Below are 21,948 nucleotides of genomic sequence, written 5' to 3' on the forward strand. Positions count from 1 at the left end.
AACATTTGTCCTTTGTGCTTTGACTGTTGAAAAATTTTCTGAGAGTTCCATTAATGTGCAGTTTTTTTCTGGCATCATTTTCTCTGGGGCATCTTCATTCTTTTCATCACAATCACTTTCTTTATGTCCATAAGTTTGCCTTCATTAAGTTCCTCTAGTTGCATATCTAGTTCCTCTCAAACTGCAACAGTGTATCCACGTTCCCATGGTCAACTATTTATTCTATAACTACATTTAGTTTGATTCACATTTATCTTCCAGTATCATCACTTTTTATTTCCTTAAATGTTTGGAAGAATTTTCCAGTGAAAGCATCTGGGCCTGGAGGTATTTTTAGGGAGAGTTTTTAATTATAAATTCAATTTCATTAATAGTTATGGGGCTCTTCAAATGATTATTTCACACTGGGTAAGTTGTGGTAATTTGTTCAGGTAACCCTCAGGAAGGCAGGAAAAAAAAAAAAAAAAAAAAAGAACTTTGACTGGACTAGTGTTTTCACACAGTGGATACGGAATAAGTGTACTTACTGAAAATCAAAATCAGTAAAATTATTTTGAAGAAGCCAAGAGCATGCACAGATAACTTTTCACAACTTGGCAACTTCTAGGTGCCAAAATAGTTGATAATTTTCATATCCATTAATCAAACAATTATTATGTATTGGATCCTAATATACCAGGCATTCTAAGCAAACATAATGAAATTGAAAGTCTGGATTTATGGAAAGATCTTGGAGAACAACATAAATAAATGTTAAATTACAGAGTACAGCTTAAACATGTTATCTCAAATTAGGGGTGGCAACCCTCTGGCACTCAGGCTGCAACTCGTTGCTCTTGTCGTTTTATAGATATCATGAATCAATCTTGACATTCCTTCTGGTCGAGCCCAAGGAAGCCTCGGGATGCCTTTCAACACAAGACCCATATTCAATCTACTAGTTAGTATGAGAAACACAACCTATTTGTAAATCAGTACAAATGACATTAGAATTGTATAGTGAATCACACAGAGGAAGCCCATGGTAAAGCTACAGATTTATTTGATAACAATACACTCATCTCACTGTTTGAAATCCAAAGAGAATCACTCATCAGAATAAAAGAGTAGACCTCAATAGCTGGTCTCAGCTCTTTTAGATATTTAACTCCTAATCTAGGAACTTTTCCTTATTAGAGAGACCCATAAACAGAGCATATGAATAACTGCAAATTGAAATTAACATAGAGGCACATACTAGACCACTTAAGATAACCCCAATAAAATATACTCCATTGTTCTCAATTTTTCAGTAAGGATGTAACAACAAAGCTGTCAGAGTAAGAAGATAAACATTGCAATTTCTCTCCAAGGAATGTAGGAGGAAGAATATGGACATGTTAGTTATTTAAAGGACATATGAAGCCCACAAAGCAACCAAGGGCAGTGGAGACAGATGATATTTTTTATGAGATTTTGCTTTATTTTAAAAGGCAACCTACCACTGTGAACATTTTCTGAGGTCCAGTGACTTACCTGTCCAAACTTCAAATCACAGAATCAAACGGGAGTTAAAAATTGGTTTTATCATGAGATTTAGTACCTAATATATATTTCTGATCGAGAAAAAAATATCAGAGTATAATAGGGAATTAAAGAAGAAAAGGGAGTCTCAAACGCCTATTCTGGTAGCAATCTTGATGAATAGTTCACATAAGCTGCTGACCTTTGTGTGTTGAATCATCAGGGCCCATAACTGCTGAGCCCACCTTGTTAGCCAGTCAGCTCAATCCTTAATACCAGGTTCTGCAGTGGAAAAATTTTGGCAGGGTGGTTGTTCTACCTTGGTTTCTCTCAATTTACTGGAAACATTCCAAATTGAGTGCAATAGTATTAAAGACTATTGTTTCCATTTTCTCAATATCCTGTGTAAAGCTGGGTAATTTTATAATGGCAATAAAATTACAGAAAGAACATTGAGACATTTTAGGTAGTCCAGCTCCTCTTCATGTTCCACTGTAAAATGGTTGTTTCCAAAATAATTTATTCAGTATATGTCATTAAACAGAAGTTTAATGAATTTGAAATAGTATATACATATATAAATATATCATGCATAAGTGTTGCTGCAAATATACCTATGGCCTTTCTTGTGAAAGGCCCTTTTTTATTCTTAGACTAAATCCTTTATATTGTAAAAAGTATATTATATAAAAAGCATAGTATTATAATATCCTTCCCTTAAAAATGTTGTCAGCAAAGATTAGTTGCTTTAAGTGATCCCCATTTTCAAAACCCCAAATTCATAATTCTCTCTTGGCCTCCTAAGCTATTTTGAAATCCTAAAATTTGAGAACCATTGCTATAGAAAAAAATAACTCTTTGATGTACACAATCATCAAAACATTTCAAGGATATGTCTTTTAGAAATAAAACACAGAAGTTATAAAAATGAAGTATGATGACTACAGCTAGAAAAAAGTACTTTAGTAATAGTTTTTTTTTTAACTCCTGTAAGCAATATTTGTTCATTATGGAGAATTTGAAAAGAAGAAATTATTAAAAATTTAAAAATCACTTATAATCCCAATACTGATATATTTATATGTCAGTTCTTTTTCTTTACATTTTCTTAATATTTATTTTTACAAGAAGAGGGATGGCATCAAGTCGATTGTTTCACTTCATATTACTCGGGAAGCCTTCAGAAGCACTGTTTATACAGAGATGTTTCAAGATGACACTAATATCATGCCTGATTTGCAGGTTAATGAACTATAGAGATGAGAAGGCAGGTAGGCACCAAACTCTGAGAGTAAAGTGAGATGAAGGCAGATAATCCTCAGTCTAAAGAATTACACCAAGGGTGAAACTGGCCTAGAGCCACGTGTAGGAGGACATCTGAAGTATATTTAATTTTCAACTCTACGAAAATATCTTGAAACCAAGGAGCTCAAAAAGCCTTTCTTAGAAAGGCAGGAATAGATGAAAGTATGATTATCCCTCATTCAACAGATGGAAAAAACCAGGCTCAGCCAACAATCCAGGAGGTTAAAGAAGAGACTAACGTTTCTGAGGCAAACTTGACCTCTATTGTTAGATCCTGCAAATTTTCAAGAGAAACAAGAAACAATTTGACTTGACTCTGTTTGGCGTTTTGGCCTGCAAAAATACTAAGGCAGCCTGACATTTCGGCTACAAATCTTGCAGCTGTGTAATCAGTGGGGTCTGGGAGACCTTACCATACTTGGTTCAGCCCTTGAATGCCTTTTGAGACCAAGACAATAGAACTTATTATTAGCAAACTACCATAAGTCTCAGAGTATGACACGTGAATAGAATTCTTCCTTTTTCTCTTTGCCTGCACAGGGACATAAAAATAGAATAAGTAACTAGTGTATCTGCACATCTACTCACACTAACTTCAAAAAATATACCGAGAGATGGAACTTGGCAAGAGCAACACCCACTATGAGGTGAATCATTTTTATTTTCCTCTAACATTGAGGTTTCTTGCTGACATGAAAGAGTCAACTTAAACCTGTTAGAAAGGCATTTGTTGCAAACTGTTCTTTCCTTTCCATTCCCAGCGTTACAAATTCAGCTCAGGGTCTTATTACTTTTCCTGGGCCACAAAATATCTGCTCTGAGTTAGTCTCCCTACTCATTCCTGATTTAAAGCAACTCACACTTGGATGCCAGATAAATGTTCTGAGACACATCCCTGGTCGTGACAATTCCCACCTCCAAAATAATAAATGACTAGCCATCAACGAGAAATTAGGAATTGAGCAAACAAGGTCCTTCAAAATCTGACCCACACCTACCCATACCATTCATTTTTTCTTTCCACCCCTCTGTAATCTGGAGTTTCCAAAGTAGACTTTTTTTTTTTTTTTTTTTTTAATCCTTCCTTTATGTGCTTCAGGCTTTCCTGGCTCTGTTTTTCCTCATGCTACTCCCTCCAAGAAGACTGCACTGCAACTCCCTCTCAGGAGTCCATCTCCCCCAAGGCCAACCGTAAACACCTTCTGTCTCAGAAGCCCTGCTGACATACAACCAGATGCAGTCCTTCCTCTAATCCTCCTTAGAAACTTTCCTCGATGCCTACTTGTTTAATTTTGCCTTACTCTTTAAGTATATGTGTCTCATTTTCTGCTGCTATGTAGGTAAAGAGCAAAACGCTTATCCCTTTTAAGTCTAGATCATTTTTCAACGACAGACTGTCTGGGATCTACATGCAGAGGCCTCTGTCTCTGAAGAGGGAACCAATTTCCTCTCCTCCCCATATGCAACCAGAGGCCACCTTCTCTCTCCCTAGCAAAGGGGGAACGGCCGTATCAGTCACTGATACCATCATTATTATAAATGATCTAATTTACCATCTTACGTTATTTACCCTCTCATCTTCAGATGATTCTTCTGTGAAATCTGTTGTGTTAATTTCCACAATGAATGAAATGCTGTCTTATGAACCACTTCATTTGATTTTTACAAGTCTGTGAGATGGGATGATGTGACCATCCCATAATATCGAGGAGAAAAACGAGGCTCAAAGAGGTTAAGTGACTTGTCCATAGTAATGTAAACACAAAAAAACTTCCAGTGGCAGAAGTAAATTCAGAAAGATGATGAGATCTATCTGCAAGTGTATGCTAAGTATAAGATTGAGGGAGCAGAGGGAAAGGTCACAGTGAGAAGTCTTCTTCCTCACTATTATTTCCTTTGCTCAGCAGAAGGGAAATAATGAAAAATACCTAAGATTTATTGGATGCTTACTAAACATCCAAGGCACTACATAAACACGTTACATGGAACTATCTCATTTACCTTACATAATAGTGTTTATGAGGTACCTATAACTACAGAGTACAGATGATGAAACAAAATTGGAAAATTAGCTTGCCCATGGTGGAATGGGGATTTGAATCCAGATCAATTTGCATTAAAGCCCACACTTCTCATCTCTATGCCAATACTTCTCAAATTTTAATCTGTGATTTAATGTGAATCACCTGCAGAACTTGTTAACTGCAGATTCCGATTCAGTAGGGCTGACAGGGCGGCTAAGACTCTGCATTTGCAAGAAGTTCCCAGATGATGCTGAGGCTGATGGTCCAGAGACCACACTTTAAGTACCAGTTTCTTTATACTCCCCTGAGAAAGTGCTAGAGTGAGCAACTCAAGTCACTGACGTTCCAATTCTGGGGACTAGCTGGGGGCAGGGAAAGAGGGAAGGAGAGAGGATCCTGACTGTCTTAGCCAAGCCTACCGTTCAAGCTTCTCTGAATGCCCCTCACTGTTCCTTGTGCTATGCTCCATTGCTTCCAGCTTTAACTCTTCCCTTCCTTGTTTTCTCATAAGAATATTTTCATCTTGAAGCACAAAAGACATTATTTCAGATAATACTTAATGGTATCATTTTGTCTGGAACACAATCCTATCTACACTTACCTTACATGTATTTCATAATGCCCTGCTTTGTTCTTTGACTTGACACACCAACTCATATAGAAGTCCCTAATTATCTAGATTTCCATCGCTAAGCATCACTTTGTATTGCACTTGTTTGTAAAGAAACAAATAGAATGTGTTAGCTATTTTTTCCTAAGATGGAGAGGTCCAATGTACGTCACAGGAGTTGCAAATGTGGGATTTATTCACCCACTTATTCACCCATCACTATCCAGCAGCTACGGTATACCAGGCACTATGCTAGGTTTGCCCTCGTGATCCTTATGTTCGTTTGGAAATCAAAACATAATGTATATATATTTTATTACACTATTTTTATATTATGTGCATGATGCTACAAAACACAGTAATTTAATTAAATGAATTTAGCTTACTTATTTTTAACTATTTTAGTGTACTTGTTCAGATGCTCTGATATAATGTGGTAATTAATGTCACTTCTCAATATAAAATCTCATTACATTAACTCAACCTCTGCAGATATTTATTCTAAAATGTGCCCATGCACACACACAATCTCCCCTCACCTTTAGTGAAGTGAAAATGAATCAATTTTTATTAAATTTATCAGCTTCAAAGGAAAGGCTTTGTGTCCTTGGCCACATCATCAGGCTTTAATTGGCTTCCATTCTGTTGCAAATGAAGTTTTAAAAACTTTGCCTTCAAATCACCAGTCATCTTCTCTCTCCCAATCTTCATTCAAAAGTTCCCAATCTCTGGCTGTCCAGTGGAGCCATCCCTGACCCTCACTCACACTTCTTTTTTCCCTTTACACTCACTTGCTGTAATGCTGAGAACCTTGTATGTAATGTCTTTTTTACTCTCACAACAATCACATGTGGCAGGTCTATTATCTACCCCATTTTACAGATGGAAATGAAGGCTTAGAGAGTGAAATAATAACCACTAACATTGACTAGAAATATATATGCTCTACAAAATTTACAGTATTCTCACTTATTACTTATCCCGCCTATGGGTAGGGTCATCTTAAATCTCCACTTTTACACAAGAAGCGCCCAGGCAGAAAGGGCCAAGTGCTTGATCCAAGTTGACACAGACAGTTGGTGATGGAGCCAGGATCCCAGCATTGGAGTCCAGTCCGGAACCTGGGCTCTTACCCACCATCAGCTAACCTGATGAGGGTCCCACAGCTGAAGGAGAGTGGCGGAGCCAGGAGACAAAGGTCTGTCCGAACACAAAGCCCCTAAAGTCAGTCACTGTGTACACGGCTTACTTTCTTCGGAGCCATCCTTCTCAGTCCAAAGGACAGGTTTAAATCTGTGCATTATTTGAACTCAAAGGAGCACAGGGAAAGTAATAATAATTTGATACTTGCTTCCTTTTCTGACCATCATCATCTGTCTACCCACTGGCATCTGTGCCCCTGCACCTATCCAGGGCCAACCCAGCCCATTGTTCTCACCCACTCAAGGTCTTTACTCCTGAAGTGCCCCCCCTCCCATCCACTGTCAGTTTATCCTTCCTTTCTCAATTATTTCCATCATTTTACAAACAGGCTATACAGTCTCCCAGCTTCAGAAAGCCTCACTTGGTCCCAGGTCCTGCGTCTTCTACCTGGACCACACCACTACCACACGACGCTTCTTCTCCCTCTCAAGGTCAACCTTGCCTACAAAGTCGTCTATACCACCTACCTCCATTTCCTCACCACCGTTTCATATCAGACTTATATTTCTCTGACTGCCAATATTTCTATAATAAACATTGTACTACTCTTATTATCAAAATATATTAAAATGTATAGGTAGTATGCTTTTATATATGGCACCACACACACACACACATCTCATAACCAAAAATACTGTGACTCATTAAAACTGTGTGTATATGCCAATGTTACAGATCAAATTCCTATATATCACAAGTTTATGTTATCAGTCTCGTCCTCTCCTCATTCTTGAGACTGAAATCTTGTTCCAGAAGATTTCATACAGATTTATCACCAGGTCAGCATGAGCTCTCCTCTCCTGCCAGCCGCCCCTGTGTGAGTCCCTTCCACTGTGACTCACGGAATCTCTGATCCATTGCGAACAGTCTACCAACTGGCTTCCATTTTTTCCCCTCGCATCTTTGTTTTAGATTTACCTTGATAGCATCATGTTGCCTTTTGTTTCCTGCTCTTCAAACTTCCCCCTTTTCAGCTACCTCAGGCTCAAACGGAGGAGGAAAGAGGGCTGGCTGTATTCAGGGCCACATCTAGGTGTACAATTGGTGCATGCTACTGTTTATTCTCTTTTGTTGTCCACGCCCTATGGTCACACTTCCTCTCAAAATGACTCCTACCTAAAGATAAATAGTGCATCCTCTACCACTAAGAAGCTGCTAGCACAGAGATGCACACACAGTGGTAATGCAGCATGAACGATCTCTAAGATAATGGCTCTCCAGGAGTACATGGAGGAAAAACTAGTTTCCACTTGGGGAGAAGAGGGCAGGAAGAGAGATCCCACACACACTTCGAAGATCAGTGGAAATTATCACGGCTAAGTCATGATCCAGTAATGGGAAGAGGCATCAGTGAGCTTGGGAGAGGGAGGGGCAGAGCATGGCCTGTTAGAGCATCTTTTTGTAAGGGTAGAAATCAGGGTGGAAGTTAGGAAATGGTGGGAAACAAAGCTCGAGAATTAGGCAAAAACCAAATCACACGCTAAGAAAACTAGTTTTGTTTTTTTCAAGTCAGTGGGGAGTCTGCTTACTTCAAACAATAAAATAGTTAATATTTACTGAGGGCTTACAATGTGCCATTTATTATCTTCACAACACTCCTGCGAGGCAAGTGCTATTATTTTTTTTCCATTGTATAAATAAGAAAACTGACAGACACAGAAGTTAAGTAATGCTGAAGGTCAGACAGCTAGGAAGAGGCTCAATTTGAATGATAATGAGACTTTCATTTCAGAAAGGTAAAGCGATGTATTCAGTTTCTGGGCTGCTTCTGTATAATGCACAGAAGGCTAGGGCAGAGATATGGAGAAGTGGGGAGGGGCAAGAGGTACACAGCAGTTCAGTTCTGCCATTGTGATTGGGGGTCTGGGGTGAAAGTCCAGCTAGAGTGATCCAACTGGATACACAGATGTGGACTAGGGAAAGATGTCTAGGCTGGGGGCAGAGATCTGAGTCACTGGGCTAAAGGTCATAGCTTAAGCCTGGAAGTTAAGTGAATTAGGCAGAAAAGAATTCTGAATAGAATTCTGGCAGGGAAGGGGATTTGTACTTAAGCAATAGACAGAAGAAAAAAACAGAAAGGAAGGAAAAGAGGGAGGGAGAAAGAGAGAAAGACAATGAGGGGAAAAGAGTACCAGGAGATTGAAGCAGAGGAAAGTTCCTTGGAATACAAGGAAAGAGGGAATTTCAAAAAGGTCATTGGTAACAAATTTTGCAGAGCAGTCAAGAAAGTTAAGGCTCAAAAATTCTTGGGGTTTATCAACCAGGGGATCTTTCTCATTTTGGCAACTGCAGTTCCAGTGAAGTGGTGGAATCAGAGGCCAAACTGCAGCTGTTTGAGGCGTTCTGGGAACATGAGGAAACTGAAGGAAAGAACAGGGTCATGGAAGATGGGAGAAAGAGAAGGAGGGAGACATAGAAATCAAAAGAAAACCTAGGCAGGGGTGTTGTTTGTTTTTTCTTTGCGACTTGAGCCCATTTTCCATTTACATATGAGAGGCAAATCTTCCAAAGAACCAGAAAGTGTGAAGACCCAAGAGGCAGCAAACACAAAACAGATGTAGGAAGGACTAAGGTCCAGACTTTCTCATGCCGTCTTTTGAATCTATTCTTTCCTCCTGCTGGCAGTTTCCTCTTTTGTCTCTAATCTCCTTTTTCCTGAAAAAGTTATCAATGTATTTTCCCACTTTCAATCTATTTCCACAGAGTGTTGTCCAGTTAATTTTCCTCATGTTATTCCCCTGCTCCTACTCTTTCAGTGTATTCTGTTATTTTCAAAATAAAATCCAAGCTCCTTTAGAAATATAATTATTCTCCTTTTGGTCTTACCCACTTTGCCCTGTTCTTAGAGCACCACCCCTCATCCACACAAGCCAAATCCTGAGGCTGTAACATTCTACCCTATACCTGTGATCCTTTGCAATGCCTACTGGGTTGGGTTTTGTTTCTGCCCATATAAACCCTACTTTTCCTGAAACCTCATAATATGTCACCCTCTTCTTAGAGAAGGGTCTCCGTGCCCTTGAAGCCATATAAAAATGTTACCTTTTATTCTACCTTGGCATGTCATCAACACATCATAAACATTTTCCAAAAGTTATATATGTTTATCACTGCGAAAAGTATCAAGAATATAAACATGCTAAAGATACAATCCATGACAACTATGGGGTCATAATCTGTTTGGTATTTAAACAACTTGGTCACATTATTTAAATCTGGTCTTATATTTTAACACTTACTAAAAAATGTGTGTACCTTGTCATCAAAACTGGACTGCAAGCTCTTCAAGAGAGAAGCTGTGTATTAAAGCATTAGCACAGATCATCTGACATTTCATCTCAGGAACATACAGCAAGAATTGAATAAGTATTTTGCTGAAAGGAAACTGGACAGAATTTGCAATCTCAGAATAATAAGAAACGGTGTAAATTGAATTTTCTTTTTTCCCCCTATAATATGCTGGAATGTAAATATAGCACTTCCACCGCTTTTGCCTTTTATCACATTATGAGATCTTTTTTTTTCAAGGCATTCTTATATGTGCTTTGGATTTATTTCTTCTTATACCTGCATGCATGCTGCATGTTGTTTGCCGTGAAGATTGTGCCTCTCATTTTCACATTCTTTTCTATGATTTTCACTGTAAGCCTACAAGCTCCCTCATTTCTCTTAGAATGTAATTTAATTTATCCACATTATGGAACTGTGTCTAAAACCTTCTTTTAGTTAAAAAGTATCATCTACGAACTGCAAATTTGGATTTTTATGGAATAAATCATCTCTGTTACTTTACCTATCACTCCTAGTTTTCTACAGCTACTCTCGTTATAATTTTTAGTTATCCCCTAAGATTTATTTTATTTTTATGTCCATATTCTGATACTATTTTTGTGGTTTTTTTGTTCTGTGTCTTAAATGCTACTCTGTGATATATTTTGATCATTTATCAACTTATTTGATCAACTTATTTTGATTTTTTTTGTATTTTATTTCTTTTGTGTATAGCATAACAAACAAATGCTCCTTTTATTTAAAAATACGATCTGTGACTTTCTGCTTTATTTTGTTCCTGATTTGGATTTTCTTTTCCTTTTAGTTCAAACGTTCCACTGAGAATTTAAGTATTTTTTTAAAAAATGGATTGCTTTCACTTGGGTCATTTCTGAAAACGGATTTGCTTTTTCATCTATTTCCGTGTCATGTATTAAAATCTTGCTAGAGAACTATTAGATTTACTACCTTCACTTACAGTGCCTTCTTAAACCTAATTGTGGGGCATTCCACGTGTTGGGCAGCAGTACCCTGGTGTATAAGATTCACCCTGGTGCCCTGAGACCCCTGTGTGGCCAGCAGGTTTTGGGCATGGGGCCCAATCCTCAGAGGCAGGTGTGGCTGAGCCGAGTCTGGTACTGAGCCTCGGGTCTCGCAGGCTGCAAGGATAATGGGGACTCCCGGTACCTGCTGCTTCTCCGAGATGCTCTGAGCACAGACGAGGTGGACTCTGCCACCCGGACGTCAAGTTCAATGTCCAACCAGAGAGGGAGCTGCCGCCCCTCAGGGACCAGGGGCTGTGAGCGGGTGAAGGAAGTGGAGGGATAGGCTGCCAAGGGGCCTGGTGCAGAACAGGGAGGAGTTACCAGGTGGACAGGATCCGGGCTGGGGGTTCCTGGAGAGAACAGCTCTCCACGGCAGGCCCCCATCTTTGTCTTTACCTAAAGCTGGTACTTCTGTCCAGTACCTCCCGGAGACCCAGGCAAGGGACCCCTGCCTTGGTTTGTGCATTACAGTCTTGCTTCTCGGAGTGCAGTCACTGACGGCAGCAGCTGGGTGCGCCGCAGAAATGCAAAAGCGCAGGCCCACCTTAGCCCTTAGGAATCAGAATCTGTATTTGAACAGGTGACTGTACACACATTCGCATTTGAGAAGCACTGCATCAGAGGACCCACTCTGGCCCTCACCCTTTCCAAGGGACATGCCCAAGGGGAGCTGGGTTCCTTTTAGACCAGGCTTCAAACTCAGGTCCCCAGAATCCCTTGCCCACAGGCCCAAGTCTGCTCATTTGTAGGGTATACAGTGGTTGTTTTCACAATACATCCTCCCCTGCATCCAGGACCCAGCAGGTGGTCATGGGACAGCTGTGACACAGTGGGGAGGGGTGGGGTGGACTTCCAGGCTGAGTGTCCACATGAGGCCCTGGAGGAGCAGGAAAGAGCCAGGGGTGGGAAGGAGGGTGGGTCCAGGGCCTCCAATTATACTTTTGCTCCTGGTCCCTTTAGACAGGGTTGAGCCCACTTCTGTCCATTTAGAGCTGATATACATATCTAGTGGGGGCCAAGCTATGGGCAGGGTGATGGCTACAAAAGAATATATGCTTTCTACAAAAATTTTAAATATTTGATACTGAAATGTTAGGTTGGATTCCAGAATCACTTGCCTTATTCTAAGAAATTTCAACATTACAGTTGTCAATGAAAGAAAGTAATAGCCGTCAGATTCTCTAGGTATAATTTCAATTCCAGGAACCTTCTGAATGGCTATAAAATAGGTTTTAAACTTTTTATCATCTCCTTGTTCTTACAAAGCATCCCACAAATAGCAACTATCAAGACTTTGGAGAGACCACTGATTGGAAATTACAAGTCAATGTTTCTAACATAATACCTCATAAGAAAAAGTTATTTGTGAATTTATGCTTTTCATTAAAACATTTGAAAATATTTTATTTGGAAATTCAATACTTAGTTTTCTTCCCAATACTTTTTATTTTCTCTTCTCCTTTTTTTAAAACTTATTTTATTGAAGTATAGTTGATTTACAATGTTGTGTTAATTTCTGCTGTACAGCAAAATGATTCAGTGATACATATATATACATTCTTTTTCATATTCTTTCCCATTATGGTTTATCACAGGATATTGAATATAGTTCCCTGTGCTACACAGTTGCTTATCCATCCTATATATAATAGTTTACATCTGCTAATCCCAAACTCCCAATCCATCTCTTCCCCACCCTCCTCGCCCTTGGCAACCACAAGTCTGTTCTCTGCATCAATGAGTCTGTTTCTGTTTCATTATTTTCTCTTCTTTTAATACAAAGTATATGTATTGAAAATTTTTTCACGAAATTCCATATGGATGCCCCCAAATCCTATCTAATTTACCCAAGTACCTACCACACAAATATCACACGTGCATAATTAAGTGAAAAAAGGTGAGAAGCATATACCCAGCTAGACAGAGTTAAGAAAAGCTAAGGGACCCAAAACAGGCAGAGTGGAGAAGGATACTCCTTCCCATAACATGCAGTGTGTCTTCAGGTCACAAATGTCTATTATTTCTGACTTTTATTAGAAGTATATCCTTTTATAAAGTGGATTTCCTTCCTTTGTACAATTTTTAAAACAGATTTTCCCCCTCAACAGATCAGCTTCAAATTTTTAAAAACATTTTCCTAACATATAATTATCATCTTCCAAAGATCCAAAAGTGCTGTCAACGTGACTGAAATCAGAATGTAAATATTTTATAAACAGCTGTCAAATCTCAATTGGCAGAAAACAAAAACCCCCCGAATTACTGTAATCTAACCACGAGGCTACATCATTTAATTGACAGATAAGACATTTTTCGAACTTCCATTTTCCCATCAGCATTTTAATACATTTGCATGGTGTGCCATCCTGGATCGTCCCTGTGACAACTGACTTGGAAGATGGAATTAACTCTGAAGCTCTCTAAGGGAGAAGCCTAGCACAGTAATTGAACTCAGTTTCATGGAACATTTTTCACACTCACTGTATTTGGAATGTCTGTTACTAACAGGGACTAAATATTGGCATCAAGGGAATATTATGTTGGCCACTGGAAAAAAAAGGCAGCTTTGCTCTTAGTAGTTCGATAATTTATTATTTCATTCTTTTGGGCCTTCATTCAACAAACATTTCCAATCATCTATGTGCTAGGCTTAACTAATAAATCTATGTAAGATCCAAAGAACTGGGCTCTGTCACCCATCACCATAGATCAGAAATGCCACCAGTGACAATACCAAAAGTGGTCCCTCCCAAGGATTTACTGCTATTTTCTGCATGCATTGTTGTCTGTCCCTGTTCCCAGAATTTGTTTTTTCATCTTTTCTTCTTTTTTTTTCCCTTTCTTTCCAGTCTAGAGCAATAAACCCATCGGGGACATCTATAAGCACTGTTTAATTTCTTTTGGGATATTTTACCTAAGGCATTTTTTGACTCTACATTCATTCATTCAATAAATATTTACTAAGCTTCTTGCAGGGAACAGGCATCTTTATAGGTATTGCGGTTCAGGCAGTGAAGAAAAGAGACCAGAGAGGCCCTGCCCTCAAGGAGCTTAGACCATACAACAAACCATAAACACATGTCAGAATTCTTCATGTCTTGCCTAAATCCCTTAAGCTATACAAATAAGTACTTTTTCCATATGGGAGTATTTTAATATGCCTTAAAAATAAAACTTCTAAGTTTTTTTTTTTAATACTTATTTTATTTATTTATTTGGCTGCGTCGGGTCTTAGTTGAGGCACACGGGATCTTTGTTGCAGCATGTGGGATCTAGTTCCCTGACCAGGGATCGAACCCGGGCCCGCTGCATTGGGAGCACGGAGTCTCAGCCACTGGACCACCCGGGAAGTCCCTAAAACTTCTAGTTTTTAAAAGGAATTAAACTTGGGATAGTGCTCATTTAGAGAGAGTGGTTAGGGAAGATTTGCAGCTGAGATCTGAATGGGAAACGTCAGGGACAGACCCCTGCAAGCCAGGGGACTGCCGTGCCACGGCCCTAGGGAGACAAGAACACAAAGGAACAGAATGAAAGACAGGGCCACTGGTGTTGAGGAAGCAGGGAGAAAAGGCACAAGTAGAAGCCTGATTGTACCAGATAGGTAAGACATGGTCGGGCGTTTGGGTTCTACTCTAAATGCAGAGAAAGGAGTTGAAGGGTTTTGAGCAGGTCTCAGGAGAATAACAAGCTCTGATCTAGGTTCCCCAGACACTGGTCTTGCACACAGAAGGGATTCTGGTGTGGCAAGAATAGAAGCCAGGAGACCACCAGGAAGCTTACACAGTTGTCCCGGCAAGACAGAATGATGACTTGGAGCAGGGTTGTAACAGAAGAGACAGAAAGAAATTAAGAATTTCAGGATGTATTTGAAATAAAGGACAGGAAAAGGAAAATCACGGATAACTCTTTAGTTTAATGGCCAAAAAGAAAAAAGTTGACTTTAGTAGACACAGCATTTCCCTGCATTAGCAATGGACATCCAACAAGGTAAGTTATTATTTTATATTAAGATAATATCAGAATATCATACACCCTCCATTTACAAACAAAGAACAAAGGTCCAGAGAGGGGAAACAGCTTTTTTAAGCCTCCAAAGAGCTGGCTGTCACCTGCATTTCCCATCTCCTAGTTTCCAGCCCAGGGACTTTTCCATTACCCAGCACCTCCTCCCCCGACTCAGCTCAGTACCTTATTCAATATCTTGCATGTCTTTCTTTGGAAAGGAATTTTATTATATAATTTATCTTTTTCCTGCATTTTTTTCTGAGCCTCCTGAGTGAAGTAATGGACACTGTTAGAAGGAAAGTATTTAATATTAGGACTGTAGCTTAAAAGCTCAGTTTTGGTGGCCATATTTAGACCATTAGTCCTAAACTTTTATTTCAAGAGAACAAAAAGCAAACTAAAAAACTTGGAATTAGTATTTCTTTCACCTGCTTTCATAGGCAATTTCAATTCATCCTGATTCCCCCAAACCAGAGTTTTCTCTTTCCTTTTTTTTAAAAATATGGAATAGCCTTAGTTCACTTAGTTTTATAAATGGATAATCTAGCGGAATTTCTGTGTTATTGAAGAACGTGCAAAGGATTAGTGCACTGATGATGCCACAACAACAGTACAGGCTCCTGGCATCATAATGTGAGGACCAGCACTGACGTAGCAGAGTACAGGGAAGGGCACCTGACAGGTCCAAGTTCAAACCTTGCCTTTGATACTTACTATCATAGGACAGAGTTGTTAACATCTCAAAGCATCAGTTTCCTCACTGTAAAATGGGGATCATAATACTTACCCTGATGGCACTACTGTGAAGACTAAATAAGGTATAGAAATACGTCTAGCATCATGAACAGATATGAATGCTAGAATCAGCTAAGTCTGCATTTGGCTCCGAGTATCAGAAGACCTAACAAGCTTGTCTAAGGGATTTATTTGTCTCCTACAAGAAATGTAATGGTAGCTTCACTAGAGCTTAAGAGTGTCATCAAGGTGTCAAGCTCCTTTTACCTTTCTGCTCCAATATCCCTGGTTGTGGCTTTTGTCCTTGTGATTACAAGATGGGGGTTGTGCTTTGTATTAACCATGTTTTTTATTTTCTGTATTTAATGATGTTTTGACATCTTAAAAGTTACCGACCAGGGAGAAACTGCCTGTCCCAAGACTAGCCAATTCTTAGAAATAGCAAAGGGTTTGGCCTGCAGCACATCTTTCGCATGTAAACCAAACAATCCTGAGTCTACAGTCCCATCCACCTTCTTATCTAACTCACACACCAAGTCAATATTTCCCCCGCCTAAATCAACACCCTGCCAGGTACCAGGCAACCAGAGACCACCCTTGCAGCCCAGGGCCCACCGACATTATTCTAACTGGCCAATCCTAATCTGTTTACCCTGCCCTGCCTTTCCTTTCCTGAGGAAACTCCCAAGAAAGACACTGACCTAGACTTTCTCCTCATTTCTGTTTTCTGCCCCTTGACCAGACCTGGTCTTCCTCAGGTGGCCCTTCATGGAGTGCCCCCTTCTCTCGGGAAATGCAAGTAATAAATTCTTCTTCCAGTGACACTGACTTCTCTGTGTCATCACTCAGTCACTTTCATAAATTAAGACCCTGCAGCTACAAATTTTAGAACTACTTTCTAGGTAGAAAGAAGGGGTAATAACAAAGGAAAATGTTCCAAAAATATTCTCCTCTTGAAGCTCTGCTCTTTTAATTCAAGAAGGAGTTAATTCAGGAAGGGAAACCCTCCCCAGGGCCCATCACTCAGAACTCATTAGCCAGAACTGGGTCATGTGGCTGCAGCAAAGGAGTCTGGGAAGTCTTACTGTCCTTCAAAACTTCAGGAATTTTTAAGAAAGGAATAGGGGAGAATGTATATTGGGTAGGCTATCTGCACTGTCTGCTGAATAGAAAAAGTATTATGAACAATAACATTTAAAAAGGATTGAGCTTTTTCACAATGTTGCTCTTTCTTTATACTTACAATCGGATTTTGTACAGGATTCCAAATAAGGCAATATAAATAATCAAAAGATAATATTTAAGGTATGAATTAGACAAGCTATAAGGTCCTATATTTGCTAAAAATTCAAACATTTTGCACTATTTAAAAAACCCTCACATTACTACAGTTAAGATACAATACGTTTTTGAAATAAAATCAACGTATTTCATATTTCAACAAATTCCTTCATTGTAATTTTGAATCTGATGAACAAATTAGTAAAAAAAAAAGTACCTTTACTGAGACACAAAAAGTTGAGCATGACTTATTTACCTTAAGATGCACACAGTAACAATTATAAATTGTACTGAAAAACACTAACCTAGAAATTCCTATTCTTCATTAACCTCTGCTCACAGATCAAGCCATAAGCCCCCTTTTTAAAGCAAAGAACTCAACTCAAAAAAAGATCTTACCTTACAGTACCTTAGTGGAAGTTCTGAATGTCATTTATTTCGTCTCTAATCAGAAAACAGGTGCTAGAAGAGAACAAGAAAATAGAGTTTACATTAAGCCAGGACCCTGGAAAAGGGAAAGTCACTAGGTTACACACAATGATTTCTAAAAAATGTAAGAACATCACAGAATTTTCTAGAAAGTGACTTCAAAGATCATGGTGCCCTACCGCTTCTCGTAACTGATGAGGACACAGGTGGTCAGAGAGTTAAGGCACCTGTTGTTGGAAAAAGAAACACATCTACTGACTTCGGATGAAAGGCTCTTTCTGTAGTTCCTCATACCTGCCAAAGCTCCAGTCACAGTGAAAGGACATAAAGTAAGGAGAAAAAAAAAAGTTGCTCATCCCTTAATTTTACATGTTAGTGATGGTGCCTTCCTTTTTCAGTAAATGACTTAGCGCCGTCTACTTTCAAAGAGAAGTCACAGGAATGATTCCTTAGAAGTTCCAATTCACTGTCTTCTCCCAGACACTACTGGAAGTATATACGTACCACTATCTTATGATTAGTTCAACTCTCACACAGAGACAGGATCAAATCTTTATAAATTGAATTATAATTGACATACAATATTAGATTCGTTTCAGGTGTACAACACAGTGATTTGATATTTGTACACATTATGAAATGATCACCGCAATACATCTAGAGACCATCTGTCACCACACAAAGTTGTTACAATATACTGACCATATTCCCCATGCTGTACATTACATCATTCTGACTTATTTTACAATTGGAAGTTTGTACCTCTTAATCCCCTTCACTTATTTCACCTGTTCCCCCAACCCTCTCCCCTCTTGCAACCACCAGTTTGTTCTCTGGATCTATGAAGTCTGTTTCTGTTTTATTTTGTCCATTTGTTTTTTACATTTTGCATATAAGTGAAATCATACAGTACTTGTTTTACTCTCCCTGGCTTATTTCACTTAGCATAGTATCCTCTAGGTATACCTATGTTGTCACAAATGGCAAGATTTTATTCTTTTTTATGGCTGAGTAATATTCCAGAACACCACCTTTTTATCCATTCCTTTAACAATATACACATCAGTTGCTGCCATATCTTGGTTATTGTAAATAATGCTGCAATGAACATAGGGGTGCACATATCTTTTCAAATTAGTGTTTTTGTTTTCTCCAGATAAAAACCCAGAAGTAGAATTGCTGAATCATATGGTAGTTCTACTTTTACTTTTTTGAGGAACCTCCATACTGTTTTCCATAGTGGCTGCACCAACTTACATTCCCACCAACAGTGTACGAGGGGCTCCCTTTTCTCCACATCCTCGCCAACACTTGTTATTTCTTGTCTTTTTCATAACAGTCATTCTGACAGGTGTGAGGTGGTATCTCACTGTAGTTTTGATTTGCTTTTACCTTATGAGTAGTGGTGTTGAGAATCTTTTCATGTGCCTGTTGGCCACCTGTATATCTTCTTTGGAAAACTATCTCTGCAGGTCTTCTGTCCATTTTTTAATCGGGTTGTTGGGGTTCTTTTTTTGACATTTAGTTGTACAAGTTTTTAAAATATATTTTGGATTTCAGTCCCTTATCAAATACATTGTTTGCAAATATCTTGGGATATAATCAAATCTTAAAGAAAATCCCCTAACCCCTCTTTGGACACTGATATTCACATTTTAAAGTGTACAGAGCCAGACATTTGGGCCAGAATCTTAGAAAAGCATCTCTCTTAGAAGGTTGATCCAGAGAGGAAAAAGGCACCAAGTTCCATGAGAGAAGGAGGAGGGAAGTGTGTTCTTGTAAGGGATGTCCTTGAGCACAGAGCATCCATCTGGAAGGAAGAGTAGGTGCCACAGGAGAACTTGAGGATGAGACCTGATAAGACATTGCTGGGTTTTTAAAAGGAGGACCTTGCAGTTTCTAGAGAGGTGAAGGGTAAGTCAGATGACAGGAGGATGAGAAGAGGCTGCGAGGTGAGAAGTGGAGGGATCCTAGGGGCATGTGCAGGGGGATTTCCTCAGCAAGGAGGCAAGGAACTCCTCTGAGGGTGTGTGACAGGATAAGCCTAGAGATGGAGAAATGTTTGATTGATCATTTAAAGATACATTTTTATTTTACATGTTTGTTTTAAAAAAAAAGTATCAACCTGCAAAGGATTGGGAAAAAAGAAAAGAAAGAAAAGTCATTCGGGGCTTCCCTGGTGGCACAGTGGTTGAGAATCTGCCTGCCAATGCAGGGGACACGGGTTCGAGCCCTGGTCTGGGAAGATCCCACATGCCGCGGAGCCACTAGGCCCGTGAGCCACAATTACTGAGCCTGCGCGTCTGGAGCCTGTGCACCTCAACAAGAGAGGCCGCGATAGTGAGAGGCCCGCGCACCGCGATGAAGAGTGGCCCCCGCTTGCCACAACTAGAGAAAGCCCTCGCACAGAAACGAAGACCCAACACAGCCATAAATAAAATAAATAAATAAAAAATAAAAAAATTAAATATTAAAAAAAAAACAGAGACCAGGGCAAAGGACGATGAAAACAAAACCAAAACAAAACAACAAACAAAAACACTTCCTGTACAGACTCTCAAGAACCCTAGCAGAAGCCCTTGAATTAAAAAAAAAAAAAAAAAAGTCATTGGTCCTTCGCAGCTGGAGAAGCACTATCTCAGAGAACATCAGCCACTTTACCGGCTCAGAACCACCCATCCCCCCACGCCCAGAGCCTCTCCCTCTACTACTGCCCCCAGCACTGGAACTGTCAATCAAGGGACCCTCTCCTCCTTTTGGCAAAAGGCGGGCACCTGACTCAAGCGAGGCCTCTCAGCTTGCTCCTCCCTTGGGGGCCCCAGTCTGAGGTGTCCTAAGGAAGGAAGTGGCTGGAGCCAATCTTTCATGAGAGCCATTCACTTTATGCGTGGGGAAACTGAGGCTGGGGGTGTGAGTGAGCAGAGGTCACTTGAATCCAGGCTGTCTGTCTCTTTCCACTCATTGCCCTGCTCCTTTTAGATACAAGCATCTCTTTAGGAAATAGTATCTCTATGATGGGAACTTCAGGAGAAAATTCAACAGTGTATTAACACGCCCATTCCTACCAGAGGAAGTGATGGGTAAGTCATCAAACAAGGAAAATCAACCTTGTTGCCAAAAAATGCAATCCATCAAAGTCTAAAATAAAGAAAGTATAATCAAGGAAGTCTACCAAAAACCAATATGGAGGCCTCTTTAATACTGATTTCTGTCTCTCCTCTCTATCTAACAAATAGACGTTTTCTGCCATACGGGGCATGCCAGTGAGCCTAGAATTCATCTTTCACCACAGATTCCTTATCAAATCTAACGAGTTAAAGGGCAAGTGCTCAGTGAATTCCGCTAAGCACGTGCCGGTCTTTTCACAGTAACTTACTAAGTGTCTTGCACCCAGCTGTTGCTCAATATGTCTTTGTTATATGGGTTTTATCATTAAAATTAATAAATATCCAGAACACACTTGCCTAATTTACAATTAAGAGTGTCCCAACATGCCTACATATTGAGATTCACATAATTGAAAATAAGCAAATACATATCTCTCAATAATAAAAATTAAGTGGCACGATTAATGACAAAAGAAACGAACACCATTCAGTCATTAACGTGTCTGCTAATAAAAAGACCTTATTCACTAAATGAATTGGAGAACAATAAATAAGACTGAACACCCTGAAGTTTATCTAAGTTTCTCTAGATTAGATTCAGCAAAGCATTCATTCTGAAAACCAGCAAGGGAACTGGCTTTCATCCTAGCTTCACATTCACTCTATTGCAAGTTAATTGCACATGACATTCATTTAGGGGTAAGCTTCAAATCTCTGAGTATAAATGACAGGTTCTTCCAAATTCCAGTAAACATAGTTCAAAAGGTTTCATAATCAAAATATAATTGGCGATTCTAGAGATCATTGTTGTAATTATGCAGTTAGCCAAATAATGAGGAAAACAAAGCCAGAGACAGAATAATAATTATGGAAGGCCAGGTGAGAGGCTTCTTTCAATAGGCCAACGAAATATTACTTTGAGTTAAGATGTATATAGAGAAAGGTAGGCTATTTTGACAAGGTCTTTTAAGTAGTAGTTTCTTTCTGTCAGATCATCCGGTGTTTATGGAGCACGCGCTCTGAGAAGATCACTCAATGAGGTACCGGTTTTGGACGTTTAATATGATAATTTGAGCTGTCTCATTTCCTTAAAATTTTTTCAAAAAATCATTTTGCCTACTTCCTAATGATTTTGAATGTGCATATTCTCCCATGTCTAGGAAGATGCAAAGCATTTATGTGAATGTTTTGCGAGCTAAGTGGTTGATAAATGAATCTGCAGCCCTCTAATTTGGACAGCATTTTACCTGCTCACAGTCTTGAAATAAATAAGCTTAATTAATTAACTTCTAGTATTTGGTTGAAATTAGACCCCAAACTCTCAGGGAGGACCTAGAATATTCCCCTATTTAATTTCACAACGTATCTTTAGTCTTTTAACCTCCTTATCTGATAACAAGTGCTTTGACAAAGTTGAGCCTGACAGCCTA

General features: G+C 39.3%; 1 protein-coding gene across 3 annotated transcripts in view; it reads right to left on the bottom strand.

Moving 5' to 3' along the window:
• Positions 1 to 21,948, bottom strand: part of CHRM3 (cholinergic receptor muscarinic 3) — a 526,832-nt gene that overhangs the window by 274,182 nt on the left and 230,702 nt on the right. For 2 of the 3 annotated variants that reach the window (XM_061198253.1, XM_061198264.1), the window contains exon 3: positions 17,382 to 17,444. The gene's annotated coding sequence lies outside the window, so the exon portion shown is untranslated. The remainder of the gene's footprint in view (positions 1 to 17,381; positions 17,445 to 21,948) is intronic. The other variant, XM_061198258.1, reaches the window with a different exon arrangement.

This window comes from Eubalaena glacialis, chromosome 1 (assembly GCF_028564815.1).
Source record: "Eubalaena glacialis isolate mEubGla1 chromosome 1, mEubGla1.1.hap2.+ XY, whole genome shotgun sequence".
In the NCBI taxonomy this organism is placed as follows: Eukaryota; Metazoa; Chordata; class Mammalia; order Artiodactyla; family Balaenidae; genus Eubalaena; species Eubalaena glacialis.